General features: G+C 42.4%; 1 protein-coding gene across 1 annotated transcript in view; it reads right to left on the bottom strand.

The window, feature by feature from the left end:
• The window catches only part of LOC136675813 (ras-responsive element-binding protein 1-like), a 46,811-nt gene extending 27,672 nt beyond the window's left edge, over positions 1-19,139 (bottom strand). The window contains exon 1 of the mRNA XM_066652575.1: positions 19,037-19,139. The gene's annotated coding sequence lies outside the window, so the exon portion shown is untranslated. The remainder of the gene's footprint in view (positions 1-19,036) is intronic.
• Positions 19,140-20,885: the final 1,746 nt, after the last annotated feature.

The following is a 20,885-nucleotide window of genomic DNA, read 5'->3' on the forward strand; positions in this document are numbered from 1 at the left end:
TGCCGTTGTGAAATGACGACAACCACAAGAGCGCAAGTGCTGAAGAAATACTGGGCTCCAGGCACCAAATTTGGGCGGCACGATGGCTTAGTGGTCAGCACGTTCGCCTCTCAGCGCTGGGATCTTGGGTTCAAGTCCCATCTGGGTGGAGTTTCCATGTTCTCCCTGTGTTCGCGTGGGTTTCCTCCGGGGGCTCCGGTTTCCTCCCACAGTCCAAAAACATGGAGGCTAGGTGAATTGGCTTCTGTCTAATAACTGTCCTGCTGTGTGAGTGAATGAGTGTGTGCCCAGATATGGATTGGTGCTCTGTCCTGGGCAAAATCCTAGTGCCCGATGCAGTCCTCCAGGTGGACGGATTTGTAACGCGTCCTTGGGTCTCTAGAAAGGCGCTATATAAGTGTAATGATAGATAGATAGAAATTTGCAAAAATTAAAAAAATTAAAAAGCAGAGAAGCGTAGCTACGATGTAATGGAAAAGAACCAACCTCACAGCTACAAACTAAAGAGCTGCCTCCAAAGAGGCAAACCATCATTTCTCCTCCAGCTCATTTCCCCTTCATCCATCCTCTCCTCTCTCAAAACTGAGTCTCATTTCCTGGTCAGTCTCCCTCCTTCACGAGCAGAAATGAACCCCTCATTGAGTAAAATGTGTGACCCAGTGTTCCACACTTCTTACTCCACAAACACGCCACTGGCCGAGAGCACTGCTGCATAAATCAGAGCAGAGGCCCGATACAAAACCCCACACATCACACTTCACGCTTCATAGAAACAGCTGATTCATTTAGCTCTGTGCAGCGCTTCTACAACCCTTCGCTTTAAGCCTCTTCACAGCTCTTTTCCTTCTCTTTAGTACTTTCTCTTCTCTTTCCTGAAAGCAATAATGTGGCTCCCCCCTTACACTGAATGTAATAAATCAACCAAGCCTTGTTTAGCAGCGCAGCTATAAAGCCACTGTAACCAACAAGCAATTATCACAATTTTGACTCAAACAGACAAAGTATGGACAGTGTTCTGATTTCAAAATGACTTTTCCTGTTTATAGTTATGCAACCCACTCTGGTCCATTGTTAGACATAACAGCGCATCATGTACTGTCAGAAATCACATGAACAAGTTGATGAGGATGTAACTATTACAAAATACATCAATGAACGGAAACAGAGAATCACATTTTAGCTTAAATTTATTCATGTTTTTAAAGATATCTAATGAAATATTATTTAAATATGACCATTTAAAAGTGTAAATCCTAACTCCACTCTTAAGTTCTAAGCTGGTGGGAACTTTAACCCTTTACCTTTGCCCTGTACCCATATATAGAGCGGTTTGATTGATCAGAAGCGACCGAACACACAGCTGCTGTAACATCTCTACCACAGACCTGGACCCTTCTGTGTTACAGGAAATGATAGGATACTTTCATTCTCCAAACTGTTCAGGCCGAGGTGGACGTGTGCTTAAAGTGAGATGAACAGAAAGAGAAAGAGGAATGAGCGAAAAGGGGAAAAGCCAAAAGAGAGAAGCAGAAAGAGAGATAGAATCAGAGAGAGAGAGGGGAAAGAGAAAGCGAGCATTTCTGCACACTGGGTGGACCATCCCTGAGGGGTTAAGAGAGAGGGTGTGTGTGTGTGTGTGTGAAGTTAAGCATGGCTGGAGAGGAGAAGCTGCTCTCAGCTGTCACTCCTGACAGGTGGCTCTGATGCAGCCTTCGGCTCCTTCTGCACACGACAGCAGCAGCGTTGTTTCAGGCGGAGGGTAGAGAGAGAGAGAGAGAGAGAGAGAGAGAGAGAGAGAGTGAGAGAGAGAGAGAGAGAGAGAGAGAGAGAGAGGGAGAGAGAGAGGGAGAAAGAGAGAGAGAGAGGGAGAAAGAGAGAGAGAGAGGGAGAGAAAGAGAGAGAGAAGAGAGAGAGAGAGAGAGAGAGAGAGAGAGAGAGAGCACCGAAGGTCAAAGAGTGTCTCAAGCTGCAGGCTGAAGCAGGATGTGTGTGTGTGTGTTAGTGTTTGTGAGAGAGAGAGAGAGAGAGAGAGAGAGAGACAGAGAAAGAGAGAGAGAGAGACAAACAGAGACACAGAGAACGAGAGAGAGAGACAGAGCGAGAGTGCTAGCGGTTGGCATCCCACTCTTTTAGAGAATTAGCTGAAGGACGAGTGTCTCACAAATAGCTTTAACGCACCACTTTCTTCTTTTCTCATCCTGCAGCCTGGAGGTTTTTGGATCGTAGCCACTTTGCCTTTACTTCAAACAGTCTCAAAAATCACAGCCCCACAGCCTGCACCACTCTGCTGTCCCAGTTAACACTGTTCAGTTACGGCTGTGCTTTGATGCTTTCATGTTTATTAAGCATCACTTAATGAAGTGAAAGGCACACTGCTCTTTTATATGAGACATAAAATCATATGGATATCAGTGGCAGCACTAACAATAACAGCATGCAACTGTTTTTATTACACACACCACACAACACTACATAGAGCTGATGACCTCAGGCTCATGTGCAGCTGCTCCAGGTGCCATTCTATTGGTCCATGCCTGTCCATAGTGATAATACTAAACATTTGTGTCCATGATGGGTGCATCTTAAAGAAACTGAAATTATCATTCTGTTGAATGTGTATGACTGTGACTGCACCTGACTTTCTCTCTCTTTCTCTCTCTCTCTCTCTCTCTCAAACACACACACACGCCAAAAGGCCTCCCCTCACACATGCACAGCTGCTGCAGTGTAGCAGGCAGACCGGTGGCCACTGAACTCCCACCCACTTCCAGCACTGCGCATTCCAGGCTATTTAAAACTCCAGCCCCAGCACAGACTTCAGCCCAGCGTACGCTTCTGCTCATTATTTTATAATCACGGCCCCGCCTCCTCCTCCTTTTTCTCTGTTCTGTTTAATCAAGCCCATCTTCAGACCCCAGACAGCGACAGATAAATGAACACAGCTAAAGGAGCATCAGATCCCGCCACCGACTGCAGACACACAATACAGCCGTGTGGCAGGGAGCTGAAGTAGGTCACAAAGTGTGTTTGGCAGCAGTATGAATTTCTATGCCGTCTCTACTGTACAGCCACGACACACACACACACACACTCTATTTGACTCCCCCCATCACACATCCTGCACTTTCTTCACAACTTCAAAGACCAGTATAAAAATAATTCACACTAATTTTCAATCGTTAAACACACAATAAATAGATGTGTATTTAACACACGGCTGCTGTTGCATCACAATGTCTCATAAATAATAAAATAAAATAAAATATAATTCACACGACGGGACAAACACTAATGTTCCACAATTCGAATAAATGGAATACAACTTTAGAAGGTGACGTCATAACAAATGTTTCCCAGAGCAATTTACATTATATTTGAAATTGGGAAAATGACTTGAATGAATTTCTGAAACTTTTTGGCTTCGAGTCCAAGAGGAGTTGTCATTGTCCTCCTCCTCTCGCACAAAAAAAAAAAAAGAAAAAAAAAGAAAAGCAAAGTGCATGCAAACTGTGTACACAAAGGTTCTCCATATGCAAATATGTGCAATCCTCACAAATATAGTCATCATATATAATAGTCCGCATTATCCATCCATCCATAATCTGTAACCCTTATCCAGTTCAGGGTCGCGGTGGGTCCAGAGCCTACCTGGAATCATTGGGCGCAAGGCAGGAATACACCCTGGAGGGGGCGCCAGTCCTTCACAGGTCAACACAGACACACACACACACATTCACTCACACCTACGGACACTTTTGAGTCGCCAATCCACCTACCAACAGGTGTTTTTGGACTGTGGGAGGAAACCGGAGCACCCAGAGGAAACCCACGCAGACACAGAGAGAACACACCACAATCCTCACAGACAGTCACTCGGAGGAAACCCACACAGACACAGGGAGAACACACCACACTCCTCACAGACAGTCACCCGGAGGAAACCCACGCAGACACAGGGAGAACACACCACACTCCTCACAGACAGTCACCCGGAGGAAACCCACGCAGACACAGGGAGAACACACCACACTCCTCACAGACAGTCACTACCCTAGTCTGCATTATTAGATACATATGAGGATATATAACAGTTACTCTGCTCATTTCTGGTTATTCTAATAAGAATATTTAATGTGGTTGTAATACGATACTAAAATGATGATAAAAGTAATGCTTCAAGGGTTAACTCAGGTTATTAATCTTGTAAAAACTGGCAATGGAAAACAGATATTTTCCTAAATAAACCAAGTGATTAATAACCTTGAGAAATATTAAGCACAACCCACAGCCCAGTGTTGACTCAACTCCAACTCCAAGTGTAACAGTAACTTTTTAAACCGTTCTAGACCCCCAAAAAGTTAATAAATGTGTTTAATGGTAAACCTGAAACAGCCATCTGCGGTCCATCATCTACTGGGCCTTAAACAGAAGGCTCTTGAGCTCGTGAGCTGGACATTCTCTTAACCACTCCACACCGGAGCCGGCTTTTGATCAAAGTACAGGGCCACATCGGTTCCCGGCAGTTTCCACAGAAACCGACGTTTACTCTGTCACTCAATGAACCCCACAGAGGCCCACCCACTGCTAGCATCTGCCGGCCACGCCCACAAACACGCCCTGGTCTCTGCTGTGACCAATGCAGCTGAAGTGGTCAGGTGACGCTCAGCAAAGCTTATAAGAGCATGTGAAAGTGAGCTACTCCTACCATCAGCGAGGAATGATCAGAAATGTTAGTGGCACCATAACAAAATCAGTCCACAGCGATGGAATAAGAGAGACATTGTCCTATACACTGTTACTGTAAGTGTGTGTGGTTAATTAGAGCCGGCCAGGAGACAATTCCCCACTGTATTAAAGGGCAGTTTATATGCAGCAGAAGGGGGCAATGCTCAGCACTGATTCTGGCTGCTAATTCCCATCATAAACACAAGATCAAGGCCTTTTCACAGAAAGTAAAATGTAATCTCTCTCTCTCTCTCTCTCTCTCTCTCTCGGTCTCTCTCTCTCTCAAGAGATGTCCAAGCACTGATAGGTGGCAGCAGCTTCCCACAGGCCCAGAGCTGCTCTATGCGAACAGAGTCCAGAGGAATCTGTAGAGTAATCCATCTCAAACAGTGCCTCACGTCCTAATCTCCTGGACTTTGGCCTTGCGAGCACACTGATGAGATTTAAGGACAAGTGCGCTCCAATGGAGCAAGTCTGAACACACTATTACTTTATATATTATGTATTACAGCTGTATGGAAGTATACAAATGGAAATATAAGGAAAATCATATACTGGGCGATATGTCTGCATATCAGTATCAGGATTAATTTAATATTTTGCCTCAATTATGATTGTTAACTGATTGTTTTTTGATTTATTGCCCTCACAGTTCACTGGAGAGGCTTGTACTGTAAATATGCTCCAGTATTTAAACTGGGATTTATATTTCTAATGTTACTGGGAGCTTGTGCTTCTCTTTTTTGAGCCATGGTCATATTTAGTTTTTGTTGTTGTTTTTTGGTATGAACTGCTTCAGTGACTGTGTTTAGCTGTTTAGGTTTTCCTCCATGATGCTTCCATGTGGCAGAACCAAGTTGTGAATGACTACTTCTGCGGTAGTGTGGTTTTAAAGGGACGGTCCATCATAGTGGGGTGGCACGTTCATTCAATATAAGATTTTGATTCAATACATTTCTTTAAAAGCATACAGGACAAGGTTTGAGATAAAAAATACCCATAGAAACCTATTTTATTTTTTACCACCAGCTCCATTACATACGAACTAATGTTGACTTATTTTTCAAACCTAAACATAAGTAAAATATAATAAAATAAGTGTAAAAACAGCTTTACTATCATCTCACAGAAGAGCAGCAGTGTTGAGAGCAAAGCCAGCTTACAGTGCTATGCTATGCTAAGTATATTTACAGTTGAGGACACTGATGCTACTGATATATTTCCATCTGTCGAAAGAGTTCCAAAAAGAGGAAAAACCTGCCACACAAGATAGCGTTGGTAAAAACAGCACATAAACAGTAGGCCATGTTTCTATACTTTCACTGTAATTTAAAAAGGTTAGGGTTTCAACCAATCAGAAAAAACCTAGCGACATAATACTGACAAGCTCCACCCCCAAAACATAGTGGACCTTAAAGAAAGAATCGCAAATTTAATTCGCAATCTGCAATTATCCACAGCTTTTGCTCAGCATCGTTACTCTTATCAAATCATAATCCAAACCAAAACAAGCCAAAATTCAACTATTACAACATCCAGAACTTTAACTTTTGGCATCCTAACCTAACCTAACTATTCAACAGCTTGCCTGGAGCTCTTCACCCCACCAGTCTTGTCTGTCTCTATGTAGCACGTCCCCCCATGCCTTGTACACTGTGAGCATGCCCTGTCCCGGTGATAAGAGAGTTAATATTTACTGCAACCCTGTGATGAACAAAGCTACAAAAGATCCAGCAATGAACTTTGCCTTGTTTCCATGTTTTTGTCCTCTGTCCCATTCACGCTCGATCACTTGCTCCACTACAGCTTTTGCAAGTCTTTCTGCATAAGGGAGAAAACAGAAGCTGTAACAACCTCTCTTTAGACGATGCTAAAATCAAGCCAACGAGATATTATATGGAGCAAGTGAACCATCACACTCTCCTGGAATCAAAAGAGAGGAGTACGCTTAAAGACTTTGTCAATTGTCAGTAGGTTTTAGCTGAATGCTAACAAATCAGATAGCATCTTTTGAATTTAGCCGCTTCTTTAGGTCTTTTGTGGAATTGCCCACTCTCAGCTATTAAAAAAACCCTGCAGAATAATGATCCATTAAACATTATTCATTCATTCATTATCTGTAACCGCTTATCCAATTCAGGGTCGCGGTGGGTCCACAGCCTACCTGGAATCATTGGGCACAAGATGGGAATACACCCTGGAGGGGGCGCCAGTCCTTCACAGGGCAACACTCACACAGTCACAGACACCTACGGACACTTTTGAGTCGCCAATCCACCTACCAACGTGTTTTTGTGAATGTAACACACATCTGTACAGTCTCACCATCCAAACCCCAGCCTACATCCCAACACAACCATTATTTTAAAAAGAAATAGGTCAACACAGAGACTTCATAAAGGAGAAGGAGCCTCCTTTTTTATTGGTCTCAAAATGAAAGAGAAAACTCATGGTGTCTGTTTACGGAGGAAACCCCACCCTTCAATGCAAAGAGCCAATCAGCTTCCGGATAAATCTGAAAGTAGGAAAAGCCCACCCAAAATTGTTTGAAGTTTGAGGCAAACGCTATAAAAACTATTCTATTTTTGTCAGAATTCACCTGTAGTTTTTAATTTGTTTTTAAATCATTGCTATAGCTTTCTTTTTACGATCAACAGGGCATCTCCCTATTTCTACAGACAATGATAAGTCTCGTAAAAGTGGAAATTACAGCCTGGGAGCTTTGTAAAGGTGTGCACCAAAAGGATTCTGGGTATGTATCAAATGCCCCAAAATGTGTAAGTGACGGCAGAAAGACACACAAAAGCGTAGAAGTACTTGGGCTCCAGGTTCTGATGTAACAGAGAGGGCTGGCACTCGTTTACTGAGCTTTGAGACCATGGAGAGGAAGCTCCTGTTCTCCATCTGCGCAGCGACTGTCCTGTTTTGTGTTGCTAGAGACGGAAGCAGCCTGGTTTTCACCTCACTGAAAAGGCACTGTGTTTGGCTCATTGTCTGCGTGGCCTCAGGGCAGTTAGCTGAGGCTGTTAAAAGAGATGCTTGGCTCAAATGAATCCCTTGGGGATGAGAGCCAGTATATTAGCATTCTTTGGCTAGCAGACCTTTTCATTATCTCAGATTATATTTACCTCTTTGAAAAGAACACAAGTACATTTCGCCAGATGCTAACCTTGATTTTCATATAGGTCTGACACATTTCACTTTAATGTTGTTCAGTAAAAGTACAAGCAAAAACGGCAAGGTCTGTTCTCCCTGTGTCTGCGTGGGTTTCCTCCGGGTGACTGTCTGTGAGGAGTGTGGTGTGTTCTCTCTGTGTCTGCGTGGGTTTCCTCCGGGTGACTGTCTGTAAGGAGTATGGTGTGTTTTCCCTGTGTCTGCGTGGGTTTCCTCCGGGTGACTGTCTGTGAGGAGTGTGGTGTGTTCTCCCTGTGTCTGCGTGGGTTTCCTCTGGGTGACTGTCTGTGAGGAGTGTGGTGTGTTCTCCCTGTGTCTGCGTGGGTTTCCTCCAGGTGACTGTCTGTGAGGAGTGTGGTGTGTTCCCTCTGTGTCTGCGTGGGTTTCCTCCGGGTGACTGTCTGTGAGGAGTGTGGTGTGTTCTCTCTGTGTCTGCATGGGTTTCCTCTGGGTGACTGTCTGTGAGGAGTGTGGTGTGTTCTCCCTGTGTGTGCGTGGGTTTCCTCCGGGTGACTGTCTGTGAGGAGTGTGATGTGTTCTCCCTGTGTCTGCGTGGGTTTCCTCCGGGTGCTCCGGTTTCCTCCCACAGTCCAAAAAACACACATTGGTAGGTGGATTGGTGACTCAAAAGTGTCCGTAGGTGTGAGTGAATGTGTGTGTGTGTGTGTGTGTGTGTTGCCCTCTGAAGGACTGGCGCCCCCTCCAGGGTGTATTCCCACCTTGCGCCCAATGATTCCAGGTAGGCTCTGGACCCACCGCGACCCTGAACTGGATAAGCGCTTACAGATAATGAATGAATGAATACATTTCAACAATATAGTTGATAACAATATTCATTGTCAATATTCACAAATAACTGAATCAATTATACATAACAAATACCGAAAATAAAACATTCTGTTCTCATTTTATGTAAATTTTTAAAATAAAACAGAATTGTAAACGCATATAAATTCATTATAATATAAAGTGTCTTATTATTATCTCATAGTTGCGCTTGACATTAGTGCTTTTCCCGATTAGAGCCACAATACATTTGACCCTCTATTCACTGCCTAACCAGTAAGCTGATTGGCTCTTTTTGTTGAAAGGAGGGACTTTATGGGAAATGAGCAAACTGACTGGCTCATTTGGATGAAGGGCAGGACTTAACCTGTAAAGAGATGCCTTGTTGAGCGTTCTGATTGCCTTGTCAGATCTGACTGGCCGACTGTAATCACGTGATATGTACAATGTATGTGATTGGCCTGTGAGTTTCCTGGGCTGCTAAACCTGTAGCGTAAAAGTCTAGAAAATTCATCAGATTAAAATAAACACTCTATGCAAAATTACATAGCTCAATAGTGTATTGCTTATAGGCCCAGGTCTGGATCGGACAGGGTTTGGGTCCTCGACCTGGACCACGACTATTAGTGACCTCTGCACTAGAGGCTGGCAGAGTGTCAGAGATACACTCCAATGTATTTCATTGAGGACACTTCAAACACTGAATCAGCCCCATAGAGTGTCAACCATTCGGACCATTTCAACCTTCGCTGCAATGGATTCTGACATTGAGTCACATCATCCAACAGAAACAAATGGGCACAGGCAGATGACAGATGAAAATCCAGGATGGAGGAGGGGCTAATCTGGTAAACTCTTTCCTGGTCTCCCACAACCACGACTCCATTGCTTTTGATGTTCTCTGATTGGCTCTGTGTAATGGCCATCACCGGTCCATTTTCATTCAAACGGCCCAAATATCAGCATGTAGAGACACTAATGACATACACAGGTGGAGCTGCATATGTTCAAACTAACACTGGGTTAGTCATACAGACTAACAAAGAAACAGTGATATTGAAAAGGAGTGTGCATGTGGCTGCATACATTATTACAACATCGTTACACACAGAGCCAATTTCTGAAGACCCATTAAATCATTTCTACATTTTCAAACATTTATTCTTACAAAGAAACAGGATCATGTTTTTGAAACCTTACTGGGGCTTTCATTTAGGGTTTAGATTAGTCTCTCCTCACTCACAGAGATTGGAGTATAACTCCAGGTGGACAGACTTTCCTTCTACTCACCCCCAGTAGGTGTTAATTGTAGGAACTTGGGGTTAAGCTGAAACGACAACTCGAAAACACTACCTTCTCTCTGATCTCAAACTTGGAAGGACCCACAGAAGTTCCCTGAGGACAAGGTCAGCTGATTAATTTGCATAGTCCATGTACAAAAGAGTGGGAATAATAAAGCTTTATAAGGGAAGTTGGATGTTTTCCGATCACATCCAAACCTTCATATGAAGGATGGAAGACTTGAGGCAGGGAGTCGAAGCTGAGGAACATCTGTTTCCCATTGGCCATCTCACTAGGAGACACAGTGGAGAATCTGGCCAAGCAGTGTGCAGCCTCAGAGCTGCTCCGTGAAGCTTCTCTTCACTGTTGTATGCAGCAAAACTGCACACACACACACACACACACACACACACACAAGGAATGACTCACTGTCCAATTGGGCCAGTTCTGCAGCTAGGCTCAAGCTTGTGGACGTCTAAATGCTACTTTGACTAATACTACACACTACACCAGTAGAAGCTCTGCTTAACCCGGTAATGTAGGCCTGCACTTTCCACATAAATGACTTTCCTCTAAACGCCTTCAGTCAGCCCCTACTCCACACCCATCATCGCGACGAGTATCACTGTAATCAAGCAATTACAAAGTCATACATGAGTGAATGGAGTCTTGTGACAACATCAACACGACTCACTGATGTGGGGTCGTCAGCTGCTATTTTTGCTGCCTCCATCTTTTCTCAAAGCCAAAAGAAGCACCACAGCTGACCAGCTGATGACCCTACAAGTGGAAAGGCTACATTTCTTAAAGGCTAAAATTCCTAGTAGCACGACCCATCAGTTCTGCTCCTGGTGCAAAGTTCTGTCTTTAGCCCGGTATACTCTGAGACATCAATACAGAGGTAATAACAGTGGAATTATTTATCTGCACTGACTTCAATTGTTTCGCTGTTTTTAGGGCATTCTGTTTAACGTGCCACAAATCTGCTTCTTACACCGAAGTCAAAAATCAATGTGGACACTACTTCCTTTTTAAAACCCCACATCAATGACACAGTCCTCTTTGCCTGTTATATACGATCTGCTGTGTCCATAATGGCACATCATGCTTGGTCCCTAATCACTATTTGGAGACGGCCATTCAGTGCTTTGTTTGCAAACCATAACAATAGGCATGCTGTCATTTTGCCCAACGTATAAAAGCTTTTAAAATATAACTCAATTAAACTTCATATAACACAAATTAAACTTCATATTTTTGGTGAGGTTCCTTACTCCTGAGCGGCCAGTAACATGAACTACTTTCCCAATTTTGTCTGGACTCTCTTTCTGATTTCAGTGATAGAATTTACAAGACTCTCTTGAATTTGCGATGGCCAAATATACACGAAGAGGATGATAATGAAGGTCCGGCATTCTTCTTTGTATCTTAAAGCATCTGTTGTTTGTTCAGGGAACTTAGTTGCGAGCAAAAAGGCCTGAAGAATATAAGACTGCCGCTTCAGGAGGAACAGGTTCCACTGTGTTGCTGCTGGGCCTGGCCTTGTTTCATCTCTCGCTCGCTCTGTCTCTCTCTTTACTTCCTTTTGTCCTCACTGAATTCTCACATATCCTAAATACAAACGGGAGGGGAATACTGCATACAAAAGAAATAAATGATGGTTGATCATCATCATCGTCATCATATTGACACATGCTCTCATTTATCAGATCGACCTAACGGCTGTGATTTGTCAGAACATCACAAGACACTCAGTGGGAACTCCCAGGACGACCGCAACGAAATGCTGAGGTACTTGAGGTAGTGCAGTCATTTACATACTTTAAACTCCAGCTGGAATTTGGAAACTCCTCTCTTATTTACAGCAGGGCTCTTCCTCTGCCTCACCCTACCCTTTTAATAGAGATGCAACTGATCCTATACCAGGTATTGCTGTTGGGTTGGTATCAACATTTAATCCCGTAACAAATCCAGTTTGAAATACCACAGTCGTGTATCATGTATTTCTTCCTGTGAAAGAGCAGCATGAGTAGTTTAACTCTGATTATCTATTTTTATTCCTCTGTAAAGTACCTATAAATATAGCACATTTTGAAGCTTTGTAAAACTAGGTAGTATTTTTACCTTAAAATTTCAGCTTCAAAATCGCTTTACTGAGGTGTACGGTGAAAACAGAGCGTCTGTCATTGCTACTCAGGGCTCAACACAGCTGAAACACCATTATGTAACTTTGGAGGAGGGTAGGAACAAACCCACTCCATTTCCACCTTGATTTCGGAACAGTTATTTACACTCTGCAACTGTAGGGGGAGCCCAGGAGCAAAACTACTAAATCTAACAGAGTGTGCCTTTAAAGGCTAAGCACCAGCTCTATGAAAGTGTCAAACCAATAAATACAGTGGAATTTGAGTTCCTAACTTGTGTTTATTGATCGTCAGAAAACATGTTATTTCGTACTAATTCAAGGAATAAGGTTTAAAAGACCGTTCGAGTTCGACTTCGATCACATTTCCAAGAATAACGGTACCTCTAAATTTGAGTTTAGCTTATTGCTAGGCTATTGTCCTGAATAATGTTGGTTATTTAGCTAGATACTGTCATAACAGTCAGTCATAACGGTGTTTTACCGCGGCGTTGTTCAGCTGTTGTCCACCAGTGACGTCACGGTCGCATTCAAGAATTTCCGTAGCGAGCTCGGGTTTTTCCGTCAGTTTAAATAAAATTGTCAGTTTTAAAGCAAATTAAGCTGCTATTTTCATTTTAATTCATACTTATATCTGTCAGTAACTACAATAATGTGAAATATTCATGGAGGTCCATTAAGTGGTGCTTAGCCTTTAAAAATACGTTCTTGATGAATTGCTTTAATTATTACTTTACAACTGAGAACTAGAGAGAGAACTGAAAAAAAGAAGAAACACATTGGTATGATCTCAAAAATGTGCATGTGCTTGTTGTAACAAAGTCCATGTAAACGAAGTGAACTTTAATGTGAAGTATTGTAAAAGTGTGCAAATATCATGACTCATTTTTAAATCAAAATTAATCACTAAATTATCAAACGTCGAATAAAACCAACAGTCCCAGCCCTAGCATTAAAACTATTACCCAAACATTAACTTCAAATTACAGCAATCAAAGCTAGACTTTTTAATAGGAACAGCTCCTAGTGTTCCATACTGTAGCAGGGGTTGTGTTTAATATATTACATATGTCAACAATAGCAAAATATATAAATACTAAATAATGTTGTCACACTTGTAGCTGCACGTTGAAGAGGGCACTTCTCTGAAAATGTAACAGTAGCAGCATCAAATCTATTTTAAATTTGTGCCACGGCATCATTGATCATAAATTATGCTCCTGACCCCAACATTTTATTGGCACTCCTACAGTTTCAAGACTTTGGTACCCCTTAATAACAACGATAATGAGTTTAATTAGGCACAACAAGTGTGGGCCTTCAGCATCCTCCCTCTGTTGTTCAGGGCCTAGAAGCCACTGCAAATCCACAGACTGCAAGCCACTGCCAGCTGACAAAACTGTTTAGTCAGCAGTCATGCTCAGGCTCAGAGAGAAGAGGGCTGGGGGATGGAGGGATGGAGGGGCGGGTGAAGAGAGGGAGGCCCTGCAAATCTGTTTGGGATTTGTCTTCCCTCATTCTCTTCTGCAAACACAAAAAAAAGGGATCCTTCCCTGAGCAAACATGACAAGACCAAGAAATTAACCGTTCCACACTCGGGTGAAGAGACTAGAGATGTTTACAGACGCATTACAGCTCCGTCGCTAACTTTTCATCGTGGCGCAGAGGAGGAGGTTACTGTAGCCATTGTTTTTAACTTCCTTCATTCACACATGCTGCCTTCATTTCCTGTTATCCTTCTCCCATCTTACTGAATCTGACGCCATTAAACCTGCTTCCCTCTAATATTTTAAACTGAAACATAACTGCTATATTTAATGCATGCAAACCTTCACACAATATATAGCCAGCCTTGTGTATACATATTTAATGATGAATAAGCAGCCTAAACTTCGCCTACAGCAGCAGAGCTCAAGTTAATCAGCCTAGATAAAATGAATCACTGCTATTCTCAAGGTCTGCACTGGCAAACATTCATTTCATCAGGCTAATAGTAGCTTTAGACACTGGGTTTGAGATCCAAGTATGACGGCAGCTCCTCTGAGCCACACAGGTACAGCCTGTCTCTACCCCTTCTCTCTCTCTCTCTCTCTTCACCCCACCACCTAACCAGGCCTCCAATCCCCTACCAGGCTGAGGAACATAATCTTATCTAAAATAGACAGGTTAAAAATAGCTGCAGCCCGAAACAGGATGCCCATCTCTACCCTGAACAAGTGAGGAGATCACCCATCACTAGTAGGAAAAGTACAAGGCACACATGGCAGTATGTCCATCCCTCCATCTCTGCATCCACTCCTGATTTTAAGAAGAAACCACAGTAAGATAAGGATGGGACTAATAGTGATTACCACTTTAAATGCATTTCCTTTGCACTCTACTTCACTTTCTTAAAAGGAGCAGGAAGTCACTTTCTAGCACCAAAATGCTGCTTTGTAGTCCCTAAAGAAACCGGGTTATGCTCCACAGAGCAGCCCCCTACACGTGAGCGGCCATGTTTACAACAGGAAAACAAGCTGCTAGGTGTCAGTGTAATGGCTGCTTTATGACGAGGAGAAGAGTCAACACTGGAGAAAATAACTGGTTCCAAAATGGCTCCCTATACACTATTCCCTGCATTACTGACTATGTAGTGCACTATTATTCAGAAAGGAGTTCAGGAGGATAGTAAATCATTTCAGACACTACCTCATGCAGGTTTTTACCAAACTTTGCAGTATGTTATGGGTATCCATTATTCTCTAGGGTACATCAATTGTACACTGCTTATTGCATTGTTTGAGTGCAGTTTGTTTTCAGACACAACTATAGAATGGAGGAACCCCATAATGGTGCTCTATATAGTGAATAAGGCAAAGCTTCATACAAAATAAAAAAACAGTCTAAACCATAATTGTACTGGACTTAACGAACCACAAGACTGTTCCTAATGATTTGTGAGAAAATACACCTCTTTACTCGACACGGTGACGTCAGAACTATGTTAGTACTCTATCCATTCATCCATTATCTGTAAGCACTTATCCAATTCAGGGTCGCGGTGGGTCCAGAGCCTACCTGGAATCATTGGGTGGAAGGCAGGAATACACCCTGGAGGTTGAGCCAGTCCTTCAGAGGGCAACACACACACATTCACTCACACCCACGGTCATTTTGAGTCGCCAATCCACCTACCAACGTGTGTTTTGGACTGTGGGAGGAAACCAGAGCACCCGGAGGAAACCCACGCAGACACAGGGAGAACACACCACACTCCTCACAGACAGTCACCCGGAGGAAACCCACGCAGACACAGGGAGAACACACCACACTCCTCACAGACAGTCACCCGGAGGAAACCCACGCAGACACAGGGAGAACACACCACACTCCTCACAGACAGTCACCCGGAGGAAACCCACGCAGACACAGGGAGAACACACCACACTCCTCACAGTCACCCGGAGCGGGAATCGAACCCACAACCTCCAGGCCCCTCGAGCTGTGTGACTGCGACACTAACCTACTGTCAAATCAAATATAGAACTTCATATATATTGAAAATATTCCAAATCAATATCATAACTTTACTTTGCTTTATAACATTTTATATTGGTCAGATACCAGCCAAGCCTGTGAAAAGGCACGAAAATGTAACTGCCAAAACGAGCCAAAATAACTACAGTTTTGGTTGTGAATTTGACGACGAAAGAGCAAATGTAATACAGAGCCTTTCTCTGCACTGCATCGGTATCTGACCCTCAGACTGGCCGCTATCTATTCAGCCTTGCCGACTCCCTGCTGGGGGAAACACAGGCGATTACAGCCCTGTCTGCTCCTCAAGCATTACTTCAACAGCCTCTCAGCTTCACATCTTCAGGACTGTTTTAGTTTTTATTATCTGAATTGGATGTAATCAACTTGAATAAACAACTCTCCATCCTGAGTCAACTGGGGCCTTTCAGTGGCAAAGAACAACCAACTTACACTTGCTACTCATTGAAATATTCTGTAATTTCCGTCTTCATATGTTTTAAGTTAAGAACTATAACTTACTTTAAACTCAGCACATTACGTAATGCTGAACATGCTATTTGCATGTCCTTCAACTTCACCAGCCCCAAGTGGAGCTGCATGGATGGCGATGCATCTGCAGGCCTCCCTGAGATGAGTGTAGAATTTCGTAAAGGAATGTGAACTGCTCGTCCAGATCTGCTCTTTCTGTGTCTCCAAAGACAGAGACCGAAGAAAGGATGAGGGGGAAAAGGCGAAGGGTGCACTGCATCAGAAAAACCTCACAAATATGATGCAAAACAAGCAGAAAAACAGCTGCACTGGAGCACTTGGAAACATGTGTTTCAACTCGTCTATGTCGTCCAAGCCTGAAACTACTCCACGTGCTTCTTAAAGGGGTGTTCCGTTACTAAAACTAGCTTTTGATATTTGCTGTGTTAAGTAATAATAACCTGCATCTCTCAGTCCCAGTCAGTGTTTGTGTCCATCAGTGTTATTATAACACGAGCAGGCGACATGCAAATGTCATACTATCGTTTTTATCCGACATATCTTCAACTAAACACAAATGTGATATTCACAGGAGTAGCTTTTAAACATAAATAAATAATCAAACAAACTAGCAATAAATAGCAGCCTTAACACAGCAGTTTCCCCACCTTCGTGGTATATCTTCCGAAGGGGGTTTTCTAGTCTTGTCTTGAAAACCAGAAAATCTGGCTCTAGTGATTGCAATAGAACCACAATAGGACTTGAGTAGGCATGTTTACAACAGATCGTAAAAGTGAGATGTCTTCACTTTGGCCAGAGAACCCCTTTAATTCTGTCTCTGAACAATTCTCACTACAATGTTCAATATGTATTACCAGAATGGTCATAACTATTATCCGCCATTAAGAAATCCAATGACGTAACACTGAAGTAAGGGCTATTAGCTTTCCAACTCACACTCACAGTGCTGTTTCTCACTTTCAAATAGAACTGGGTGATATAGTTATTTGTTTCTTGTTGTAGCTAATACTGTTATTGTTATAACATGCTTTTGTGGTCATCATCAGTGACTAACTACATCACACATACAAACTAACTTGTCCTTGTATTTAGAATAAGTAGCTTTAAATATGGCATTATTTCTGTAGGTGTCATCTTTATATGCTATAACTGCCACAACACCAAACTGTGTATCAAATTACATCATGAGAAAGGGGCTTGATAGCATTTTAATCAAGGGTGTGTCTATGAATAGCCTGGGGTGGGCGTTACACACTTAGATGAATCACATGCCCATCCAATAAAAACTCTAAAAAAAACATCTGGACACACACACATTATATATATATATGTATATACACACAAATGTTTATGTAAAGGACATGCAGGAACACTTCTGGGAGTAAGAATTGTGGGTCAGAGTTCCTATTTTAAAATTAAATGATGCTGAATCCACTTCTACTCAGTCCACAGCCTCCTCAGCCAATAGGAAGCTGGTATGCAGTGGTGGCCACTCCTTTTTATTAATATTGATGTTACTGAGAACAGCATTCAGTTTTGATATGCATTCTGTACACAGAAGCTTTAACAGTCGATATTATTTTGTGAAGTTGAGCTTCTGTTAATAAAACAGATACGCCTTCAGCTCTTGGAAAGGCCTGCTATTTTTAATGCAAAAATGTACCAGATAAGTGTTATACTAATGTACAATATATTTCAATGCAATATATATCAGCAGGCTAGTTACTTCTGAGTCAACAAAATACGGGAGCGTGACCCACTACTGAATGTCTCAATGCTAACATCTTCTCTAGCTGCTAAGTGGCTGCTGTGTCAACTTCCTCTTTTCACAACTTGTGCTACATTCCCAGCTAAGCTTTACTTCAGGGGAAATAAAGACACTGTACATGACGTGGACGTGTCCTCCAGCAGCAAATATCGAATAAGCGAAAGAGAAGTGCGAATGGCAAATGTCCTGACAAGGTCAACACAGAAAGGGAAGCGTGTTCACCAGCAACTAATGTTTCCCCTCCTCCTCCTCCTCCTCCTCCTCTCAGACCCACACGTTGGCTCAGAGCAAAGTACGAAGATGTTGGATGCTCGGAGCACGAAGTTAAAACTCTTTTTAACTCCGTATTACTCGACCCAAAGTGAAATATAATCGCACTTTGAAGAACATAGGGGCACAACTCGGTGTCCGTGGAACATTTTCGTCGTGTTTTCAACAGGTAGTTGAAGTAGGCGAGGGCAGCACATTCCTACTAGTGATGTGTCGTTCGCTGAGTCGACTCTTTGAACCGACTCAGGCGAAGACCACTCGCTTGCATTATTTATTTATTTATATTGTGAATGTAGACAGGATAGTAGGACTTTTTCAATTAATGTCATTCTAACGTTGAACATTTTATAAACCGTGTAATAACAACATCTGGAAATGGTTAACAACACTCATAAAACCGTCAGATTCAAGAAGAAAACTCACTAAACGCAGAACTAGAAACACTACATCATATTTTGAAAATATAAATCCATGCCTTTGTCGATATTGACTCCAGCAGGAACCTTCAAAACACACTGATGCGTCCAATGTCTTCATCAACACAATTAGATACTTTTAGGGACAAAAATAAAGGCTCTGAATACTACTGATTTAAAAAGTCTCAATGAGTCGACTCTGAGTCATTTAATTTGATTCAGTGAAAGAGCCGGAATGCCCATCACTAATTCCTACACGCGTTAGGATGAGAGAATGAAAGTTAGGCAGCACTCAGACAAGGAAGAAGAGAAAAACGAAAACTTTTAGACTTCCCCATGTAAAAACCTATCATGTTTGTTACTCCTTACTCCCCAAAAGTGGCTCTAGGGGGAAAAGGAGAACGTAAACACGGCAGAAAGTTGAGAAAAGTGGGTGAAAGAAGTTAAGCATTAACTTAACGTACTTACGTTTGAGGAGTTGCCCGTGGTAGTTGCAGGCGGATGATGATGAGGAGGAAAAGAGGAGGATGGACTTTTAAAAAGAGAGAGGGGAGAAAATAAAATGCAAACTTGTTCCGGAGAGAGAGAGAGAGAGAGAGAGAGAGAGAGAGAGAGAGAGAGCAGCGTCGAGAGCAAAATGGCGTTTTGGAGGATGTGCAAAAAGTTCGCCAACTATCTCCTGCTCTTACCAGCCTCGCGCGAGCGGCACCGTCGAGCGAGACGCCGAGCACGAACGCGAAAAGTCACTTTTCTGGCTTTTTTCTTCGTGTCTCCGAGTCGGGAGCGAGGCGCTGCTCTCTAAACCTGATAAGCGGACGCATCACGTGTCCTAGTCTCCAAGGGGACGTGCAGTGAGAGGCTCAGTGAAGCTGGAGCATCTCTACAGCAGGGGGCTGACCAGAGGAGGGGGCCAAACTTCTGACTACACCCAGATACTTCACTGACAACACCACCGAACCCATTTTACACACGCACGATCTGGTTGAAGACTCACTTGATAGAAGTTACAAAAGCCTTTATGTTGATTTGTTTTTAACATTATCCAAAAATAGTAACCTTTATTTTGTTCATATAAATGGCGCGAAGTATGAATTAACTTCTTAGAAAATGTTGCTTCTTCCTGTAAAGACACTTTACAGCATTGTTTACCAGTTGTTCCAACCATGTCAATTTTATTGTTTTTTTTCTCAGAGAAATCGAAACAAAGCTCCCTGCAGTCATCTATCTATCTATCTATCTATCTATCTATCTATCTATCTATAACACATCTGAGAATAAGCAAGTAAACTCCACCCACATTAAGCCCCGCCCCAAAGGTTAGCAGAATTGCATCTTTAGCTTTATGACATAAGAAACCCTTGTTGTCTGAGTCTGTGGTTTTTAGAATGCTACCGATTCAGAACAGAAACACCCAGCCATGGCTTATTTCACACATGTTAATACTTCTAGCGCAACACAGTTCTTTTTAACAAACTTAAACACTTATATTCAATGTAGGTGGACTTTCTACATTATGTTTTCCAACATTTGTATTGCTTAGACATCAGTGGCTATGCTAGCAGTCAGGATTTATATTCCCCATTGCAGGGGTGTTCCCAGTGTTTGTGAAATGCATGCTGGGTATTGTAGTGTGAGGACTGATGACCAAAAATACAAAAAACTACCCCAGTCTGTGACAGATTGATGTAATGCTACTTTATAAAATATAACACAGAGCAAATAAGAGATAAGATATAGTGAGGTGTTTGTTTTGAAGAATCACAAAACATGTTTAATGTGATTTGTAACTGCTAGCATATTACAGCTATGGTGCTGGAATTTTGGGTTTTCACTAATACGTAATCGGCTATGGTGCTATAGCTAGCCAACATAAGCTAGCTAGCTGTATAGCCATCTTGTCATAGAATTGTATTAGAACATGGATGTTTACTTTTCTCTTAAAATCTACCTGTGTCTGTTATTTTTTATTCTTATATTTAAGGTATTACCAGATGCTTCATAGAACCCTCTCCTCTCTTTGCACTTTCCATGTGCTTGAAAATGAAACTGGTTAATATGCAGACTGCTCCAAAAGTATAGAGAATTAACACATAATGTAAATAAGACACAGTGATTTTATGTAGCCCTAAACATCCACAAACACTTCTAACAAAGATTATCCAAACTAAATTTAACCAACATGATTAGCATTAGCATACTCTTCAGCAGAGAGCATAATTCAGTTCAAAGCAGTTCCCATCAGCTGTTCATAGAGCAAAAACTACTTGAAATGTTATACCAGCCTTAAGTCAATATTCCATTTTGACATTAAGGTTTT

The sequence above is a fragment of the Hoplias malabaricus genome, chromosome X1, assembly GCF_029633855.1.
Source record: "Hoplias malabaricus isolate fHopMal1 chromosome X1, fHopMal1.hap1, whole genome shotgun sequence".
Classification (NCBI taxonomy): domain Eukaryota; kingdom Metazoa; phylum Chordata; class Actinopteri; order Characiformes; family Erythrinidae; genus Hoplias; species Hoplias malabaricus.